The sequence below is a fragment of the Mastigoproctus giganteus genome, chromosome 11 (genome assembly GCF_048544385.1).
Source record: "Mastigoproctus giganteus isolate SK-2022 chromosome 11, ASM4854438v1, whole genome shotgun sequence".
NCBI classification, from domain to species: Eukaryota; Metazoa; Arthropoda; class Arachnida; order Uropygi; family Thelyphonidae; genus Mastigoproctus; species Mastigoproctus giganteus.
In genome coordinates, this window is record NC_143585.1 from 137,956,538 (window position 1) to 137,962,537 (window position 6,000).

Consider the following 6,000-nt stretch of genomic DNA (forward strand, 5'->3'; position numbering starts at 1 on the left):
ATGAACATGTATGCCACGGAAAGGGAAATAATGATTGAAGGAGCAGTTATTGAAAAGGTGGAGTCATATACTAATCTGGGACAAGTTATTAGCTGTAATAATGATAAATGGCTGGAAGTCAAGAGAAGAATAAATTTTGGATGGATAGCATTCAGGAAATATAGTCACATACTGAAGAGCAATATACCAGTTTGTCTGAAACGTAAAATAATGAACCAATGTATACTCCCCACCATGACTTATGGAAGTGAAACTTGGGCACTCACCAAAAGAATGGAAGTGAAGCTGAGAACTACACAGCGAAGAATGGAACGAATTATATTGGGAATCAGACTGTTAGATAAGAAGAGAAACACATGGATTAGGCAGCAAACTCAAGTAAAGGATATTCTTATCAAAACTAAAGAACTAAAATGGTCTTGGGCAGGACACATAGCTCGAAGACATGATGACAGATGGACTAAAAAATAACAGAATGGTACCCAAGAGGAGCTAGAAGAAAACCTGGAAGACAAAGGCGGAGATGGGTAGATCCTTTAGATGAAATTCATGAGATTTTGGGTAGTAAATGGATGGTCAGTGCTCAAAACAGAAGGAACTGGAAAGTTGTTGGAGAGGCCTTCATCCTGCAGTGGATTGAAAATGGCTGATGATGATGCACATCTTAAAAAATTCGTAGAAACGTATTCTGAATCCTTGGGAATTAATGGAGGTATCGTGAAAATATCGTAATGTGAGGTTTTTTTTTTTTTTTTTTTGTAATTCGTTCCAAGCCCTTGGAAGTCGAAAATTTCGCTATATTACTAAGCTATTTATCTCAATTTATCTAAGAATCAATTTTGAACGCCTTTGCGATATTTTTCTAAAGCACGTTTCTGGAAGTCGCTACCAAAAAACAATTTGCACGTTCCGATTTACTGGGCTTTTCTTTTAGTGCATCTAATTATAAACGGGTAGTAAACTTGATCATCCAAAAGGCAGATACACTGACAAGAGAAAACAATTCAAAGACATAGCACACCAAGGTTGCAGCAGTTATTTGCTTGGATAAAATTAAATAACTGCAATTGTGTGGGTTTTTACGCTATTATGGTGAAATGTGGTCCCCTTCAACGAAATTTTCAATCATATAAAAAACAAATTTTCAGGAACTTCTCTTAATTCCTATTTACGTATTACATGTATTATACTCGGAAAGCGACCAACGGAAAGTGAAAGTGGTAGTAGTAGTATGCCAGAAAACGAAACGGGGGCTCACATCTGGTGAGTATGGGCTTGGCACACCCAGGGTCCTGAGCTGGATATCATCATTCTTCTCTTTCTTGGTGATCCCCTTCTACTTTTGTCTCTCTCTCTCTCTCTCTCTTTCTCTCTCTCAGGGTAACTCGGGAGCTTTTTTTTTTTCTTCCTGGTGCAGCATAAGCCTCAGGCTTTCTTGCATCATATGGCTATTAATAATAATAATAATAAAATTCATTTTGAAATGAAGATGAAAATGATTAAGAAGTACGAAGCAGGACAGAGTTTGTCATCTATTGCAAGGGAATTAGGTCTCGCTGTTTCAACAGTGAATACTATTTTAAAGGACAGTGCGCGTATAAAAGAACATGTCAAAGGATCAACACACTTAAGATCAACAGTGATCCCAAAACAGCGTTCAGGTGCTTTATCGAAGATGGAATAGCTGTTAATAATATGGGTGGAAAAACAGATTCAGAAGCGAGTGCCCCTGAGTCTAATGACCATTCAAGCAAAAACAACAAGTATTTATAAAGATATTAAGGATAAATGCGGCGAACCCCAACCCAAGCTCGTGGCAAGCAACGAGCGGTTTAATAGGTTCAAGTATTGCGTTGGTTTCCACAACGTTAAAGTATGCGGTGAAGTCGCCAGTGCCGATTCTGCAGCTTAAGGGACATTTTGTGATGTTTTGAAAAAAATTATTGATGAAGGTGGCTAATTCAACGCAGCAAATTTTTAACGTTGGCGAGACTGCTCTGTATTGCAAAAAAATGCGAGATCTAACTTACACTGCCAAAGAGGAAAATACAATGCCAGGTTTCAAGGCACCAAAAGATAGGGCCATACTCTTGCTTGGGGTTAATGCGGCGGAAGATTACAGATTAAAACCACTGCTTGTGTACCATTCTGGAAATCCTCGTGCATTTAAGGGCATCGATAAAGCCACCTTACCCGTGCATTTCCGATCGAACCAGGGAGCATGGATAACAATATCTCTTTTTGAGGATTGGTTTAAATGCTGAAGACTTTACAATTTAAAAATATTGTAAAGACAACGACATTCCTTTCACGATTTTTCTTTTATTAGATAATGTTCCTGGACATCGTACGCATCTAGATGATTTCAATTTGAACGTGAGCGTCATATTTCTACCGCCAAACATGACTTTCACTCATCCAATCTATGGATCAGGGTTAAAAGCAAATTTATGGTTAAGGTTTTTAAATTTATGGTTAACCTATGGTTAAAAGCATACCATTTACGCACAAAATTTGCTTACGCAAATGTTGTGCGTAATCCTGAGACATGAAATCAAGGAGACCTTACACCATCCTGAGACATGAAATCAAGGAGATGTGACATATGCAAGAAGTAGCAACCATCCCAATCATCGTGTCAACAACTGGTATGGTACCAATGACTCTACATAGCAGCCTCGCAGCAATAGGTCGCCCAGAGAACACCTACAAGGAACTCCAGAAAGTCGCAATCCTGAACACCTGTAGAATAGTTAGAGATTTCCTCGACCGACAGTAATACCAGACATTACAACTACCCTGTGTACTTGGTAGCAGTACCCTTCACGGACTGGAATCCCCTAATCAAGGAGAAATAATATAAGAGCAACAACAACAACAACAACGACAATAATAATAAGGGCGCGAGGGCCTGTGGTTACGACATTGGACTACTTGCCTAATGGACCCGGGTTCGGGTACCGCCTTGGTGGAAGCGAATGCGGCTCCATCACTCTGGGAGACCGATATAATAATAGTAATAAATTAGAATAATAATAATAATAATAAATTAATAGTAATAAAAATTAATAAATAAAAAAAAATATCGTGAAAATTACTCCAAAGGACCTATCTACCCCAATGTCGGAGTGGCGGATAAGGCAGATTGAGACGCCATCTGGCGTCACTCCCGAGCACTACCACTGGACATAAGCAGAAGCTAAACAGGTCCACCTCCATAGATGGATGATATCGTAGAGAAATATTAATCACACTGCATCGAGTGTAGCGCAGGATAAAGTCACGGGCGTTCAGGAGGCAGAGGGTCGGTTTGAAAAATTAGAGACGGTCTCCCAAAGAAGACAGTGGAGCAAGTGGCCCTGACCCCCGTATGGCTAAAAGAAGGGCAAGACTGGACCAGCACTAGTGACCACTCATGAAGGGAAAAAACTCCAACGCATGAAGTGGAGCATCGAAATGAATACATACATCATGCAAGCATACTAGGAAATAACGAAGCTGGAGACCGATATGGCAACTTACAGGGCGAGACTACATACCAAGTGACTGGAACGATTCCCAAATATTCAGGTCAATGAACAGCGAATAGCGGACCAGAGAAGGACCATCGTCACGAAGAACCTGATAGCTGCTGCAATCTTGGAAAAAATCAAGCAGGATGTGAGTGATCATTTACAAAGGATAAAGAATACGGAACCAGAGGAGGAAGAACATACCACCACCGAACCAGAGGAGGAAGAGAAAGAAGAAATACAAACCACAGCAGCTGAAGTGGAAAAAAGACGAGGTCATGATATCCAGAATAGAGGACGAGTGGAAGAAGGCCCTAACAGAATTCGAAGAAATGGCCCTACAAAGACCCATGTGATACCGAAGCAGAGGCCGAATAGCACCTTGTGGAGAGTTACAGACCACCTCAATCGGCACATAATACCGCACTACCTCGACAGCAATGGTGCAACACTCCACACAGCCGTGTATTGTGCTGCAGTAGCAGCCACGAGGATTAATGGAAGAGAAGCGAGAAAGCAGCAGCAGAAGAACCGAAAACAGAAGCAACCATCAGCTTGGGAAAGAAGACTTCAACAGGAGATAGAAGAATTGAGAGTCAAAATAGGCCAATTGACTCAGTACCAACGGGGCAATAGGAGTAAGAAATTAATTGAAAAAGTGAAGAATATCCTCAAGAGAGACAGCGTCCACAGCAAACATGAGACAAAAAATCAGAGAATAGCAGAGAAAGGAAGTAAGCAAACCCTTAGCCATAAATATGAGAGCTTCCTTGGACTCAGGGGAGGCACCCATAGACAGGAGATGTGCAAATGTGACCCAAATTCACAAAGGAGGATCAAAGGCTGACACAAGTAATTATAGACCTGTGAGTTTAACCTCTGTTCCAGGAAAATTAATGGCGGCACTGGATAAAGAAGCACTGCAGGATCATCTAGACAAGACTTCAGTTATAACTCGGACACAGCATGGTTTTGTTAAGGGGAACTCTTGCCTGACCAATTTGATTGGATACTATGATGTAGTCACAAAAGAACTGGATGCAGGGAATAACTTTGATATTATATATTTGGATCTTAGAAAGGCTTTTGATACTGTTGCACATGGAAGACTGCTGCACAAATTGGAGCAGTGTGGCATTGGAGGCAAATTGCTGCTATGGATAAAGGGGTGGTTGAGGGAGAGAAGACAGAGAGTGGTAATCAATGGACACTGCTCATCGTGGACTAATGTTATTAGTGAAGTCCCTCAGGGTTCAGTGTTTGGTCCATTATTGTTTTCTGTATTTATAAATGATATTGATAATGGTATATCAAGCTTAATGTCCAAGTTTGCAGACGATACAAAAGTTGGCAGGGTTGTTAAGGACACTACTGACGTTATGCTGCTGCAACAGGATCTGGAAAGGTTGAGCAGATGGGCTGAGAGGTGGCAAATGAAGTTTAACATTAACAAATGTAAAGTACTACATATGGGAAACAGTAATCCCAGAGCAACGTATCAACTCTGTGGTACTACACTGACAGTGGTAGAGAATGAAAAGGACCTGGGGGTAATTGTGCAGGCAGATATGAAGTTCTCTGAGCAGTGCAGACGGGCTGCGAGAGTAGCTCATAGTGTTTGATAAATGATATACAGGAATTTTTCTAGCAGGGATAAGGAGGTGATTATTCACTTGTATAAGGCAATGGTCAGGCCACACCTTGGGTTTGGTATACAGGTCTGGAGGCCTCATTTCAAGAAGGATGCAGAGCTGCTGGAACGAGTACAGAGAAGGGCAACAAGGTTAGTGAATGGAACAAAGGTTTCCTCTTACGAAGAAAGGCTTAAGTTTTGTAAATTACAGTGCCTGGAGACTAGGCACCGGCGAGGTGATCTGATAGAGGTGTATAAAGCCTTGAATGGTTTGAGCATACTCAATGCTGATGGGATTCTGCCTCTTGCTCAGAATATTATTCTGAGCAAGAGAGGGCATAAATTCAAATCACCTGAGAGGGCATAAATTCAAATTTAGGAAAGACAGATGTAGGATAGATGTCCGAAAATTTGCCTTTAGCCAGCGGGTAGTTGGTTGGTGGAACAGACTTCCACCCTTTGTTGTGGAAGTTGATAGCCTAAATAAATTTAAGGCTCAGCTGGACAGGTATTTCGAACGAACGGAGGGGTGAAGTGGAATTTTTTTTTTTTTTCTGGCTGATGCTGCATAAGCTTGCTTTCTTGCATCATATGCCTCTACTAATGGTAATGCTAATGCTAATACTTGAACACATTGAAGCAGAACCTTCTTGCACTCAGCAAGTGACTACGCCGATACAAATAGAGGTCCCAGGGGAAAATAAACAACGAATCTTCGATGAGGACCAAAGAGGCTTCTACAGGAATCTGTGAGAAAACAGGAAAGAAGGGAAGGGACCACCCGAGAAGAAGACGATTGAGGAGTTCTGGGGAAACATATGGAGCAGGGAAGTAAGACTTAACAGCCGAGCCACC